Source organism: Plectrocnemia conspersa, unplaced genomic scaffold, assembly GCF_051122295.1.
Source record: "Plectrocnemia conspersa isolate PC_06_02 unplaced genomic scaffold, ASM5112229v1 ptg000009l, whole genome shotgun sequence".
Taxonomy (NCBI): domain Eukaryota; kingdom Metazoa; phylum Arthropoda; class Insecta; order Trichoptera; family Polycentropodidae; genus Plectrocnemia; species Plectrocnemia conspersa.
The window spans coordinates 23950735-23968411 of record NW_028277173.1 but is presented as its reverse complement, the minus strand read 5'-3'; positions in this window follow the sequence as shown (position 1 = coordinate 23968411).

The following is a 17677-nucleotide window of genomic DNA, read 5'->3' as shown; positions in this document are numbered from 1 at the left end:
ATATAATTTTTAACCAATAGATGTTTTTGCAGCTGAGGCCATTTTTTTAAAATAAAAATTCGAGTGCCGCCGCCGGGGCTCGAGCCCACAACTTCAGAGTTACTAGTTTGAGACGTTACGGACTACGCTATTCCGTCCTTAAAAAATACCAATAAATTAAAGAGTACGAAAAAAATAACATAGAAAATATTTTATATTAATTTTATAAAAAAATATTAAAAGGCTCTGTATTGATATAAAAAAATCCACAAAAACCGAATAATATGTAAGTATGTGAAATATCAAAATTTGATAATAAAAAAGTGTTAAAATGTATTTATATAAAAAAGTAGTAAAATAAATCAAAGTAATAGGACTTTAGAGGTGTTGGCCCTAGGAGTGGTTGACCTTGCGGCCAATGAGACTAGCGTGAATCTAGTATAGATTTTTTATTAGTTACGATTATCGGCGAGACGTTTCTCCAAACGGCAGTGAAGTTGACGCTGGTGGTGATGCCCGTAGATGATCCTCAGGGCTCTTGTGGCTGCGTGCGGCGAGAGTCAGGAGGTAATTTTTCGTGCGGCTGGTGGTTCGGGAATTCCAGGAGTGATCTTCAGGTCTGTCTGGTGAAATCTTAAGAAAGAAATTTTAAGAAAGTGACTTTCTGCTCATCCACAGTTTTTCGCATTTTTCGGAAACGGTCACGGATGTGATGATTTATGATACCGTGACCGTTTCGTCATATAGAAACTCTCTTAACGACTCGTGTTGGGCAGTCAAAAACATATTTTTTGTGCCATCATGTTATTTGTCTCATTGTTAATGAATGATCGTTTTTGGTCACAGTCATTAACAATGAGATAATGGCTCTTTCAAATGTGAAACCATCTGTGTGGTCGCTACAGGACTAAGAGAATTGACTGATTTTTTATTTATTTATAAATAGCAACAGAAATAATGATATAAATATATGTAAAATTTCCCCACTCTCAGGTGAATTTAATTAATTAACAAATTAACAAATCTATATAAATTAACTCACTATTCAAAAGGTTAAGACACTGAACTTGACAGAAGAGATGTTCAACCTAGCATAATAACCGTCAGTCAAAATGTAAAATATTAAAGAGTTTGTGTTATAAATCGTTGAATCACTATGATAAAAAATGGTTTTTAATACGGTTCTCACAAAATATAAAACGAGTATTAGTCTAATTTGTTTTAAAACTTGTGGATTTTTACTAAAAACAGTATCGTCAATAAATTGTCAACCAGATGATAATTATTTGTATAAAGTATGATATCGAAAGGCCAAATCGTTTCAATGTTGCAAAGTCAAGAGCAAACGAAGCACAACAAGTTTTATCAAAGACAATGTATTTTTTATTGTTTTCTTTGATTTTAAATAATGAGCAGTTTTACAGCGTTTACAGTTTATTTAATTGATTAGAATCATAATATATAAATTATTAAATTTTATTAGTATTTTTAAACACTTGCAGTTAAACGAATTGAGCGTTAACTCAAGTGATTAAAAAGTTTTACAGAATTGATAAAGCAATCAATGCTCAAATATATTTACTTTAAAATCCGCAAGTTGCTGTCTAGTAAAATTAATATCCGGCCAAGCCGTCGCCGGCTATGGAAATTGCAGGAATAATTTCAGAAACGGTTTTCAATCAAATAAAATATCTTCAAACGGAAGTATGTTTGTGTGTATCTAGCTAGGTAACATAACTAACCGTCTGTGGCAAGGGAATTATTTCTGAATTCACTTTCAAGGCAAAGTATTTCAATATAAATTAAACTGTATATAGTTAAGATTAAATAAATGCGACATTTTAGGTATTGAATTAATATTAAATTAATTTAAAGTTTAGATAGCTATTACGCACCCTTAAATTTTTGACTAAATAACCTTCGGAATATCATTGTGCTTTCTCGCAAACTGTAATACCTAAATAAACGAAAACATTATACATATATGAACTTTGTGATTTAATTAGTAGTAAAATTGTTTTGTTTTTTTTCTCTAAAATAAATTAGATCATTATCTACCTAAGCGAGACATTAAAAATATTATTAATGTAATGCAAAAAATATAAATTGCAATAGTTCAGTTCAGTTTTTAGCCAAATCTAAAAAATACAGTTTCGATCGGTCTTTGTGAGATAACCTAATTAAATTTTATATTTACTTTAAATTTATTATCTATACATTATCTCGTCTGTTTGTTTGCCTAAGGTTTCGCGTGACAGAATATTCGATCTCACCTCGTCTGCGTCCTTTCATTGTCGTGAGCTTTAAGTTCTACAACAGCTTAAAGCAGAATTCCATCAGGAAGAGTGAATGCATTTGTGTAATGAGATTTTAGCTTCAGTTTTAATTCAAAACCGGTGCCTACTTCATTTGTTTCAATTGAAAATAATTACGTCGGCCATCGATACGACAAACAGTCGGTTTAATTAATGCAACGACTAAACACTGTTTATTTTGCGCGAAACCGCACGAGAGCTTTTCAAATTGGACAAATCCCGCCGTGACCCGGTTGCGTGCCAAATTAGTGCAGGATAAACCCTGGATAACGATGCGTGCACGTGTGTAAGTGTTTGCTTTGTATTGTTCCCTATGTGTATGTATATGTGTGTGTAAATCAATTTTCACGAGAGGTTCGCAGAATTCGATACAAAAATAAAATAAAATGCTTTCCAATCAATCGGTTTTAAGCCAGGCACTGGGGTTGGATTATTCGTTTTAACAATTAAATATTGAATTACTTTGAATATTTCACATTATATATACATACAAATGTAGTGTGAAATATTTGAACATTGTTTGTAATACCATATTATTATTGTTATTTTATAGTTTTACCTTTTCAATTGGCGGCCCTGTAATTTCAACCTTTATGCTTAGAGTAATCCAATTAAAAAACTTTGAAATACGGGGAATTATTTCCAGGGACGTTTCAGCACAGAAACCCTAATTCAAATCCAGATCTTTCAAGTGTTATTCACTAGATTATTCAATAAATATCTTCCATTAGAAATTTTTAATGTTAAAACAACAAAAGCAGTTTTACAAAAATCCAATTATGTAAAAAGGTATTTTGTATTTAAAATATAATTTTATGAGTTGAATTATAAAATCCATAAATATTAAATTTGTTTGTACATTATGGTTAATATAACTTGAAACGTTTCGTTTATTATTTGCACATGTGCCACATAACACATATCAGTGAAATCAGTAATATTTGTAGCGCCCCACATTAATTTATTTTTTATTAAGCGCTTATTTAAATACGATAATTAATTTACAGACAAACCATTATATACAATACATATTTATTTTTATTTTAATGCTTCAAAATATAATTTTATTCTTAAAACATAACCTTCTTCCACTCCTTGGTCTGGAATGAAATATTAAAAAGCCACAATGAGTTGGAATTTTTTAAATTTATCAATCTGTAGGCTTTTTACTTTTATAAGATTATATTCTATCGTTTAGATTGTTTTATTTCATATCATATTCTATGATAAAAAATGTTTCCATTGAATGCATATACAACAGAACACAATGCTTCAATATTCCGAGGATACATCTTGAAGAGGACTCTTCTATGAATTTTTGATGATTATTTGGCCAGCTTCTCTTTTTACGACGGTAATGCAAGATTGTCGTCCGCCGTAGGAAAATAGATTTTGCGGGAGGGTGTACTTTGAGGAATTGTTCGAGAGAAAATATAGAATGCCGCGCGGATTTCGTAATGGAGCATTGTCCTCAATATTGACGGCAGGATACTCATTTTCATTTGTAGATTTTTCCTTACGGTGCTATGTTGTATTTAAAATTTGATTTGCGTCCATCAGTGCATTTTTAAAAAGAATTTTGAACAAAGTTTGGGGTGTCACATTCAGGCTCACGTTCTGGGGTTAAAAAATTTTTTTTTGAGTTTAAAAACAATGTTTTTTAGAACTGACTGAAATTGTAAATTTATGTTTATATATTATCAGACAGTAATATTAACTAATTTAATGGTACAGCCAAATTAAATAATTACTTTTAAGGGCACAAATACAATCATTAACTGGTCGATAATATGTAGAAAAACCTGGGTTTGAATTCCATATGAACTCTAAAGCTTTAAAATTTCAATCGTATCTGGAAAATCGAAATTAATAATTATTATATAGTTATAAATTGCATACGATTATCACAGATTAGATTTATCTAGATTTTTCTAATCTCGCACAGGAATATCGTAATGAATAATTAAAATAAAATATATTTTAGTTGTTGATTGTGTTTACATAGTTGTAACGCATGTAAAATAATTTTCAATATATTAAATATGTTTGTTATCGTTGTGTAGAACTTCCGACCCAAGTAGAACCGGAACCGGTTACCCCATAACAATGTTTTAAAAATGAACCAAGCACCCTAATATTTTTGATGTGTATCCGGCTATTTTAATTTCAATATAATACTTGATTTCTCTATATGAAATATATATCTCACACAATTTTCAAGATGCAAAATTCTCTGGCTATTATTATATTTTGCAAAATCAATTTTATTGATAAAGTGGTGTATCGAAAATCCTTATTTAACAATCCGATGGTATTGTTTCACAATGTAAGTTTTATGACACATTTCGTTTCGGTATCCTCAAACATTGGCTGTTTAACAAAAAAAATGTATTTGTTTAAAATACACGAAATACTCGGAGGACGGTTGTACACAAAAAACATTGTTATTATTTACCGTCAATGATTTAATCGATTTTTATCCATCGGTGGATTCATATCTCTCTAGCAAGAGATGTGAACAGATTTTCTTAATACTCAAATGGAATTTTTATATCAATTACACGGAATAAATTAGTTGATTAAGCAATTAATATTTATTATAGATTTAAAAATAACAAAAATATTTATTCTCTACTTTTTGAAATATGAAAAGAGCAAATTCTGCTTGTACAAGTAGGTGATTCCTAATAATTTTGTGATGCTTTCAAATTTATAATCCGCGAGAGTTGACAATAATCGGCACTTTATAAAGTTTCTGTTTCTGAATCATTTGATTTATGGTAGAAACATATTTTTACTGTCAACAATATTTTGGGACGGGTGAGCTTTTTAACGTGTTTTTACAATGAGCAAATTAATATTTTTATATTATTCTACGCTCACCGACAAAAGCATAACAAGAGTGGTTCTTAAATATTTCTTTGCCATTCTTTTCCATTTAACTATGTTTTCATCACAAAATTGAATCTTATTTCAATGAAAATTATATAAGTTATCAAATTGTTTATTCGTTATTCTACGAATATTTTAAAACTAATAAATTTATCAACCATAATAGTTTTGTAACAAACAATATTTTTAATTGCCTTTGTAATTAATTTTAAAGTACTAATTTTATTCAAAATTTAAATTTGATGGTTGAAATTTAGGAACCCCTGCATTCTTATTTAAATATTTTTTTGAACCTCTGATTTATGTTTTCCAGATGCAATTTCCAGTTAATCTGTATTATTTTAATAAAATTCATTTAAATCAAGAGTTAGAAAATAATATGATATAATTATACACGTTTTTTTTTGCTATGAACATTAAATCTGATTTCTGTAAGTTTTATTTAAATAACTATATATCTTTACAAGTTTTAAATTTATTATTTAAAGAAAAAATATTTATTAGGATTTATTTTAAAGCATAAAATTAAATTTATAAAATTTTCAGTGTCTACAGGCATTATTAAATTTCATCAAGTATATACATACATTATTATTTTAATGATTAAATAATATGTATACAAAAAAAATACATAGACAAACGTTGTTGATAGCAATAACACATACATAAGTATTTAATTAGGTAATTAACATTAATTAGAAATTTAATTTAATAATAATTTTTCTGTTGCAAAAATTTTATGTTCTATGAAATATGAAACACTAGATACATTGATATTTTAAAAATATTACTTTTAGAAAAAAATATTTCATAGAATTGTGGGGTCTAATTTGGCGGTACTTGGGTAACACTACCAATTTAGCGACGGGAAGCTGACGGGTGACAATTAGACACAGATTGAGCCGCTGCTGTAGTATTTTTATTGTCGTGTTTTCATTTGAACGGGGCACGAGCCCGCAACGCGCGTCCGAACAGGCTGAGGGTTGCCATGCGAGAGAATAACCGTCACGCCAATGTTACCCAAGTGCCGTCAAGTTTTGGCCATAACAAAATCTATATATGTAAATAGGCACCACAGAATAATGACGTTGTCATATATTCCATAATAAACATTGACTCAAGCATTATGCCGTTATATACGCCGAAGAGTCTGATTAGATTTGTATTAGGACATTTCTGTAAAAATTTGACCATAGCTCTACCACTTCATTTCTGACTTGGAATAATGATGATTCGGCCTTGCGGTTGGGTAATGGTATGCGTTATAAAATAATTATTGTAACTGCATAGTTCACATAGTTGTTGGCAACTCATTAATTAATACTCAAGGTTATTACATAGTTAAAGGCAGCAACTATAGTTATAATATATCATAACTCAATACATGTTTTTAATTATTTAAATGTAAAAGGAAATAAACATCTGGCTTATTCATATTGCGCCGAGTATCCTGTCTAGAGTTATGCGGTTCGCAGGCTTCTGCGGCCTCGTATACTTTCATTTATTTCTTTCTCCCTTGAATCCTTCCTCTCGTTGTTATGAAAAATAAATCGTCGTCGGGTTTGACGTTTGCCAGTTTTATATTTCGTTTTTTTGATTTGCGTCGGGAAAAAGTTTTACCACGGCAAAGGTTCAAATAATGGATGTACGACGACGACGGTAGCAAGCGCACTTATTTACATGAAATATAGCATTTCGTTTCATTTAATAACCCAACCTGCGACTTTTTCGCTTTTATTTTCTCTCTCTAGTGGAATGGGTGCAATTGAAGTGTTTCTGGCAGGCGGCTTGTTCAAGCGACGTGTGATTGTTGAACAGTATTGTATTGAAGGTAGAAAATATGAATTTACTTAGCTATTTAGTTATTTAGTTTAAGGGTAATATGTTAATAGTGTCATCTGTTCATTTTATGATACATTAATATTTGTTAATTATTAAGATAGATGTCACTTACCCAGACTTTGATTTTAGTCTGGTGATGATATAATTCTTACTTGTAGACCTGAATTGCTTTTTTTATTGTTGGACCAACACCTATCATATTACAAGTGAAATTCATAAAAATGGATATATTATATTCAATGTCAGCAATTTTTAAAATAACAATAAACATCCCAATAACACGGTAAATTTGGAACGTGCTATTTAGGTGCGTGTAGTTGGGGACTAAAACATACTAAAAAAATATTTTGCAATACATACGTAAGAATCAGGTGCGTGTGGTGAAATATCCTCCCTTTGGCTCGCTCACACATAAAGTAACGGGCAATCAAATAACACGTCCCCAATTTATCGTGTTATTGGGGGGTCTACTGTAGTGACATTTTCTAATCACATTTTTTTCATTTCATGATGTGTATGTTCATTAGGGATTCTGAAGTATCGAGTTTTTTCGATTCCCGGGACTCGAGACCCAAATTTTTAAAGTCCCGGGAATTCCCGGGACTCGAGACTAAGATTTTTTTTCGTATAATCATGAAAAAAAATTATGTTAAAAAATTAACTTATTATTATTAACTTTAATTAGCTTATTATTATTAACTTTAATTAATTTATTATTATTAACTTATATTATTTTTGTTATAGGTACGATAGGTGAAAATTTATTAAAACAATTTAAAAACACTTTATTCGATATTTATTTAAATTTAATTTATTACAATTTTTTTAATCGAAATATTTATATCAATATTAAGTTAAAACCTTTACTTTTGTAAGGAAAAATATGTTTTTAAAAACACCAAGGCGTTTAATGATGAATCACATAGCCTGTTCCTGGTTTTTGTGACAAATATTCCAGATGTAGAAAAAACTCTTTCGCTTTCTGTAGATGTTGGCTTAATTGTAAGCAATGATTTGAATAAAAGCTCTAGATTCGGAGTTCACTTGATAGTTGAATCTAATATCTGAAACTCCTTTTTAAAGTTGAATTTTTTATTTCTAGTCGTTGAAATATTTTGGTGGTTCGTGCGACAGAGTTGTGTTGATTTCAAATTTTTTTTTTAAAAGGAAATTAACAATAATTTCGGAAGTTAATAAAGTGGCATCTCGACGACTTAGAGCTTCAACTACCAGTTTTATAGGAGTGAGTACTTCACAAATATTTTCCAATACGTGAATGTTCGATTCATTCCAAATTTGGCCGATGCCAAGATCAATTAATGATTTTCTAATGCAATTTCGTAACTTTCAAAATCTCGAGATCATGAGTAATAAGGAATTCCACTTTGTCTTCATATCGAGAAATAAATTAAGCTCGACATCAAATTCGCTCTTTACATATTTTTGTAAAATTGCTCTTCGGAAAGTCTCGAGTCCCGGGTTATTAATTTTTAAATTCCCGGGATTCGAGACAGCAAAAAATCTTTGAATTCTCGGGAATAAATTCCCGGGTTGTCTCGACACAGAATCCCTAATGTTCATGTCTATGAAGTTATAAACAAGTAAACTGAATGCTTGACTATAAAGCGAAAAGAAACTGCGTTTAAGATAAAGAAAGGAATTCTAATTTACTGTCACAGATTAACTCATTATAATCTATTTTAATAGGCTTTTACCAATCAATAAGAAAACTAGGTGAGGTTGCTGGAAATTCTATTTGCGTAAAGTGCCCAAAAAGAGAGCAGGTTAAAATATATGTGAGTATTGCTACCCAAAATATCTGGATTCATATCCAATATACGCGATATTTAATCACGATTGCTTATCACAGACAGGTTTTCTTAGGTTTTCCTAATATCACAGATGAATATTGCGATGAAACTAGATCATGCATAATGACATATATGTATTGTAAACTGTAATAATAATTGATAATTATTAAAATATATAATATGTCACTGTTTTACAAACTTTGATTTCACTCTGGTGTCTCAGTTGCTAATGTGTTTACCCCGGTGCAACGTATTAGGCTAACTCCTGTCGTGTTGCAACAGGAAATTGATAATAAATATAGTTATTTTATAATAATTCAATCGCAAAATAAAATGCTTTAGATTTTTTATGAATTTTGTATCTTTACTTTTTGAAATTAAAAGTAAATATAAATATATATCTTACATGAATATATTTCAGCTAATAATTGATAAATATTTGTGATTCTGGCAATCAAACCTATATTTTCCGAGAACTTTTATATGTATTATAATACTATTATAGTATTTTCGACATTAATTTGTAAATTTATTGGCAATTCAGGTGATATTCTAAGACAGCTTAGAAACAGATTTGCTTATTCGTTTAAAAGTAAAAGCAAGTACGTTCAAACTCTTGCTCCTTTAATTTCACGGGACGATAATATTGCTTTTGACGTGAATCATTTACTTCCGAGAAGCTAATTTTTTTGTTAGAAATTTAATTTATATGTCTTTTGCTCAATTTGTGCATTGAAAATTTCAATTCTAAAAAGCTATAAAATTTTCTCATGCCTGGCATAGTGTGAACGATCGGTAGGCGTGAAAAACATACCGAACATTATAATTAATTAAACGTCACACATAATCTTTTGCTAATTTTTTTTGCTGGGGGTATGCGCATAGTCGTTTAATAGTAAATGAATAATAATAGCAATAAGGAAAATATATTACCAGTTAAATAAAAAATACATACAAAAAAAACTTCTAGAACTTTTTCGAGCTATATGTTCATATTACACACACTAATTCAAAACACTGCAGTGATTTATATAATATTTTCTTCTACGCTTAGCATAGTGTAGAGGTATATAAGGCAGTAAACTCAGCAATTATGATTATTACAAATAGACTTATTCCACTTTCAAAAGATGCGATAACATTTTACAGTTCAACTTTTTTAATTAATTTATGAGGACTGTATGATTTTAAATATATTATCTGACTAAAACTATTATTAGCTCATTTTTTTCTCTAAAAATGGACTTATACCACTTTCAATATATTGTTATTTGGGAGCAATATATAAATGATAAACAATTCTCTCTTCTGTCGAGGGGCTCAACCTAATTTGAACGCTTAGACGCTTCTTTGAGCTCAATTTTATCCAACTCCTTTCGGTGCAGCTCACCATGAAGATGAGGAGTCACGCGTTCGGATTATTTTGATACCCGGACTCGTCCTCCAGGTCTCAGATTCGGTTCCTACGAGGCGCAATAACAAGTTTTACTATCTCTCGTAAAAGAGAGATGATTAAAAAGAGTATCGGCGCCCGCTAGGCGTGCACGGATACTTTATTAAACTTGTCTGTTAGACTTTATTCGGAGCGATGAAACAGTGCAAAACTGGTAAGGGGTGCTGGTGAAAAACTCAATGTAAACATTTTACGGCGAATACTAAACTGTCCGTTTTCTATCCGCGCTCAAACAACAAATCGCAGGTGATTTTTACCTCACCCTGTATCAAAATCATTAACATCGCATCGTTACAAGCAGAACGGGACAGATGTTTGCAAATGTTACTTGTAAGACTATTAAGTCGCAACAGTAGGAACATTATTTTATGGATTTCGATGTCGGTTATATCTAAAAAGGAAACAAATTGGAAATAGGTACATGGGGTCAATTGTAACAGTTCTTATGCGTTTCAAATGTATTTAACACCTTTGTTGAGTAGTCGCCTTTTAATAGGCAATTATGTAAGATCCTTTACAGTAGGAAGGCACGTAGATATATATTAAAAACAGAAATTTCATCCTAGTCACTTCTAATATTTGTACGCTTAATGATTATTTCTAATTAGACGTCTGACATAATAACGTATCAAGCGAAAAAAATATTCTGACAGATGTTTACACGGTATATTTAGTGGCCATGGGATTAATATTGTATTTTTTCAACATAAGGTACTTATGATTGTTAACGTTTATTTTATTTTAATAATAATGGAAACAAATACTTTGATATATTTTTTTTATGCCGAGCTTGGAATATATTCTTAGAAATATATCTGCTTATATTAGATTAAATTACACAATTCAAAGAAAGACATTTTCACAGTGTGGGTTTATTATTACAAAAAACAGTCTTTTTAATGAAAAATAGTTATTAATAATAAAAGCTCGACTGTGGTAATAATAATCGAGACCACCACAACGATAAAATTATGGCACTTTGGAAAATGTGAAAAAAATGAAATAAAAATAACAAAAATCGACCGTCTTTTTCATGGTTGTAGTCTTAGGAACGGGGACGGGGAAGTTTATCCCACTCGAAAAATATCTCTAAGTAATAATTATATTATTATGAGAAGTGGCTAAAAAAGCGTGTGGCCATTATAATGAATTTGTCTTATAACACAAAAAAATTAGTATGATTTAAATTATTTGTTTTATTATTTACGGTAATAAAAAAATAATTGTATGAGCTGCAAGTGATTTTTTAATTAGCCGGAATTAATAAAGCACCAAGTTCAGAAAAATAGGTTTTCTTAAAATGTTTTTTTTCGGTTTAAATATAGAGAATAGTGACTTAGAAGTGAAAAATTTCATAAAATCAAATTAACGACACACTAGCATCTGCTTTCTGACTGTATGCATTGTTGTGTAAAAGCAGATCTCTTTTTCTAAATTTAAAAATAAATATTGGTGGAGTATTCTACAGTAATTTTATATGTAATCAATGAATAATCACAATCTTCTGAGACATTATGCTTTTGACTGCTTTCTGACTCTTTAGATCTAACGCGTTGTTATATCCCTTTTTTTTTAATTTTAACATAAATATTAGTATTCGTCAGTTTTTTTGTATATAATCAATGAATAATTACAATCTTCTAAGACATCCTGAAGCAAAATGTCTCAGAAGATTGTGGAAATAAACATATTTCCCACACTTTAAGCTTCTTAGGGGTAGCTCCTGTATTGTGCCACTTTATTGAATTTAATAATATTAGTTTCCTAATGATAAATCCTTGATTTATAACCAATTGTAATCTGCAGTAAAATTGTCTAAAAAAATCCGTTACGATAGTGACACAACATTGTTTCTGAAATAATATGCGCATTTTTTTCATGTCAAGATGCAAATTAAGAATTTTTTATATTATAAAAAATCTCGATGATTTTTCTTCTAATATAACATTTTCTTTACATTTTTGTAAAATTAGTAAAATACTTAAAGCATATTAAAATAAGATTTTTAATTAATATATTATCTATTTTATCTATTACTATTTGATAATCTTTAAACGATACTGAGAGTTTTAGAAAAGCCGATTTTAACAATGGATTCATTATCTATTTAAGATCTACTTATATCTTTAATTGCCTGGTCAACTTTAGTTTAGGTCTTTATGTCAATAAGATGTAGAAAATGCCTCATCTAATACCTCGGCTTTATCATGAATCGTGTTAGTCATGTTAATCCCGGATTTTAAAGTTGGAATATTTGAGTTTTTATTTTCAAGCGTGTGGAGGCCTATTTATATGTATGTGTTTTTAATTAGATTTTGTTGCGGCTAAAACTTGGCGGCACTTTGGTAACACTAGCGTGACAAATGATCTCGACTGGCAACCTCTGGTGCGCTCGCACATCGTTGCGGGCCCGCGCCTCTTTTATTTTTGTAAACACTAAGTAATTAAAAACTTAAACTTAAATTAAAAACTACTGAAGTGGCTATCACCTCCCGTCGCCTTAAGGGATTTCGTCATTCTCCATATAGAATTGTTACCTGGATTCAATGTTTATAATTTACGGACCATGAAACGTTTTGAATCATAAATAATAAGATAAACATATAGATTCCCATAAAACATTAAGGATAATCAGTCACAAGAGAAGTGAGAATATTTTTAAAGTTACAAATAACTTGTCAGGTGCATCAATAATTAGTTTTATAAGACTTATGGATTTATTTGTGACTTTGCGGTTTCTTAGATGTAAAGATATAGCGTATATGAATGGAAGTTAGGTATCAAACTATTGCATAAAAACCATCTTAAATCTTTTCGATCAAGTGTACTGAAAAGTCTGTACCAAATGCGAAACAATTAATACAAAGCATCCTTAGATTCACATTTCATAAAATGACGAGATTGATAATTTTTACTATGTAATATATAATTCTATATGGATTTTGAGTAAAAATTTCTGCGATGATAATTTTTTTAGCTTTTAGAAATCAATATACAAAAAAAGGGCCGGAGCGCTTAAAATTTTTACTCCGGTTCAAATTTATTTTTATTATTACAGTCAATACCACTTTTTTACACAAAGATTTGATTTAAAAAGCTTTCAAGAAGATGGTGTTTTTCATGACTGCACTGATGGTGTAATCATTTCTTATGATAAATCACAGCTATATTAAGATAAATGCCCAACCTTATGCAGCTGACACGACACAAACAATATTTGTTTTTCTTACAAAGTGAAAACTATTCTCAAAGACCAAGAACATATCAAGTATCTAACCCACTTTAATTGAAAGCAGTTTCTTCAGACGCCTTTCCCGGGATACTTTTATCTGAAACACCTGAATGTAAAACGTAAATTACATAAGTATATATAACATTTTTCAAATAAATCCCACGGTTACTAGTTCACCATTAACCGTGTCCCTTTTCTCCTTCGTTTAATCCCGCGTTGATATCCTATTTTAGTTCGGATTTAGCCCTGTGCGTCGGAACATAAAAAAGGTTTTAACTATACCCTGGTATCGATTATTTGCCAGTATTCTTTTATGCGCGGACGTGCCCTCGTGGGAGGCTGAAGGCTAGCCCCCTTCTAGGGGCAATTAGCCCCCATCGCAATTAATCGATTTGGATGAAAGCGAAAAAACAAACAGTTCCTAGAGCGGAGAGAGATTCTCACAAAAATCAACCTACTCGTGAGCGGTAAACGGATTACGAGGCTGTATAACGAGTAAATATGTGGCGATCGATAAGCGGGAGCTGCGCCCTCAGGGGACATAGGGGCCCCAACTGGTATTCCTCTGATGGATGGACGTGTCACGAACATCGGCGCCGGATCGAACCCTAATTGATATGTCATATCTGTTTATCGTCATTTTTCGGACCGCCAAGATTATTTCTTATATTACATTATTATAATGTTTGATGCTAACAGATTATCTCGTATGTTACAGTATGATATTGTTTCATTTAATTCACAGCAAGTTATATATAGGGTGTACATTATATTATTAGTATATTTGATAGTAGGTGATCCTACACATCGATGCTTTAATAATTAAAATAAATTATTAAAAAAATCCAGAGGTTTGTAAACAGAATTAGAGATCGTCAGACTTCAGTTTAAGTACAATATTTTTTAACCATATTTAAATTATCTACAACTTATTTATAATTATTACATATGTAATATATTAATGTAATGTAAACAGATATATTTTGCATTTTTTTATATTATTATGCGGGGGATCTTATTCTTGAAACTCGCGTTAATGACTGTGACCCAAAATGATTATTCATCAACAAATGAGAGAAACAAGTGTAAAAGATGAGACCACACAAAAACCCTCGTTACGACTAGAAAAAAAAATAATCTCCGGTGCATTGACAGAATATTTATTTGTTACGAAACGGTCACGGGAAACAATATTTCATCAGAAGACAAAATTAAATTACCCCAAGATTTTCTTAAATTTTTTTAAAAGTTAACTTCCACGATAATGCAGTCAATGCATTTTCCTGAGATACGTTGTCTTGCTTGTTCCTGAAGCGGCAATGCTCGTTTTACGGTTTTCATCTGGAACAAATCCGGCTATAAATGTTAATATTTCGGCACGTTTTGCACAAAATAAATATAAACATAATATATAATATCACAGTAGTTGGTTGTCAACTCATTCATACGATTGTATTAGATTAGTGTGCGTGTTTTTTGGATGAAAAGTGGAAACTGTGACGTACGTTAGGCTAAACTGTAAAAAAATCAGGCGAATAAGGATATCTGTAAAATGTGACAACGTTATTCTTGGTGATGCTGAAAGAAAATTAATTGCTAATTGACCATCTCAACTCCAGGTCTTTCTGTTCAGAATTTGTCTCGATAAAATATCTCAAAATCACTATTTTATTATTGCGTACAACTATTCATAGCTTAAAAAACGGATGTAACCCACAAAGCTAAAAAGTTGTCGATTTAAACATTACTTAACCCGAAACCCTTTTCACAAAGTTATGGTTCATAAACTATAACATTTTATTTAGAAAAATGTTTTTGATCAAGATTTTTTTTCATGTCTGATTTGTCTAACGTAATCATTTAAACAAATGTTTTTTATGCTCCGTCTGATAAATTGTTAAATATTTTTTTAAATTCTTAAAGAAAGTTTGATGAAATAATCATCAAACTAGGGTTTAAATTTAGGCACATTATTGCAGGAGTTAAAGGTATTTTATAAATAATAAAACAATGAACATATTGACATTAACTTTTATAGCGATTCCCTTTTAACTTTTGTCGTTATTAAAACCTTTACAGTCTGATTGTTCGTGTATAACGGGTTTAAAATTGTATCCGTATATTATCTGTATAAATAAATATCGGCGAGTTATTGAAAACGTTCCAAAGCCGTAGTCCCTGAATAACTCTTGCTTGCTTAGGATGAGATTGTCGAAACGATGCAATATTAATTGACCAAAGGTCGTAGGAAATACCGGAGGGGCGGATCTTGGGAATTCACTTCCTCTCGCCAACGGAAATATCCGTCGACCCCCATCATGGTTATGGACACTCCCGGGGCTTCCCTGGCTCCGCTGAATATTCCCTCTTAACCCTGAGGGCTCTTGGTATACTTTTTTTTGCCTTAAACCAACCGAGAATGCTTAATTTATATTTAAAGTGGTTGCGGCAATTAAATAATATATATGACAGTATTATACATACAATTAAATCTAGAAATGTCATAAAATACATTGATAACATTATGTCAAAATGTACAATATATTAACATATGGTAATCAACAATATACTATGGATCTGGTTAAGGCTTATGAATCGCAAATTTTGAGTTTAGTTGAACAAAATTGTCATAATTTTGAGAGCAAACTATTATTCTTTGACCGCATATATTTGAGACATTCTCATTTGAAGTAACATATTTGGCTTTAAATGTTTTCTTGTTAGATACGCTTCTTTTCTAAACGATTGTTCAAGAATAACGTACTGTTATTAGATCAATAGAATGAAATAGCAGTTGTAAACTGTTAGTTGTTTTTCTGTTTACAGTTGAATTAATTGTTAGAATTTGCTAGTTTTACTAAATATTTTTACAAGAACGTACTGTTTTTGTCGATTTTGGTTGCGTATTTCGGTTTTAACTAAAAATAAACCCATAGTTATTAATATATAATAGTCTGTTTCTGATTCTGATATATTATGTAACTATTTAAAATAATTTTATTTTAAAAATTAATTTATTTCTAAAATGACATATTTCAAATAATGCTTTTTCTACTTTATTTGTTGTTGTAACATAAAAATGTAACATAAAAAACATGCCGAAGCGAACTGGAATTTGTGTACACGTCCCGACGAAATTTACGCTGTAATTTTCGCTGCAACATTGGCCAGCTTCTCTCCCCGTGGCGCAATAAATAAATATTTGTTTGCGTTTTATTAATATTTTTTTCACGTATGTAGAATGAGAGTAAAATAATTATTCGCTAGAGATGGGGCAAACAATAAACGCGCATTCTGCAATGATTGATGACGTCATTTCGTGCGAAATAAATCAAACGTTGTTAAACAAAATGCTCGGCGAGGACGATAATTGCAATCGGGATTCGTTCGGACGATTGTAATTACGCCCGAAACGTTATACATGTGCATAATAAAATAACTGTATATACAATTTGCGTGTAATAACCTAAATTTACGCATGATTAATAAAAGGTGAAGCATACGCAATGGCTTTCAAATCTAATTAGTGTTTAATTGACTGATAAACAGGATTTAATATTAATATTATCTACATATATTATATATTATGGACAGCAGAATGATAAATAAGTGGTATCGTATAGCGATTGCAATAATACCGGTATTACCGAGAAAAACAGTCAATACCGATATCGACATATTATTTTTGTTTATTAATTAGTAATAAAAAAGACCGAAAAATAATGTCCATTTTTTGAAGTCGAATTGAATCCTTTTTTTAAGGTTTGGTTACCTTAAGGGGTGTCACTACGCTGTCGGAAATGATTTGCAATGGTTCATCGAATGTGGTTCTGAAAAATCAAAGCCAAGAACTGGAAGATAACGAAAAACAACTGTCCAAGAAGATCGAATGTTGGTTTGCAACTTTAGCTGCTGAAGTCTCTGCAAGCGAAGGGCCATCCATTTTTTGCGGACGGTGAGAAGAAAGCTCAACAATGTGGAACGCAGAGGTTATAAAGCCATTACAAACTGTGGCTTTCAGAAATAAATAAAAATCGTGTGTTAAAGAGTCGAAGAAGAATATCTTACTGATTGCGTGGTATCCAAAGTCAAATATTGTGGCGGAAGCGTTATGTTGTGGTTGCATAGCAGCAAAAGTAGAAAACCTGTACAC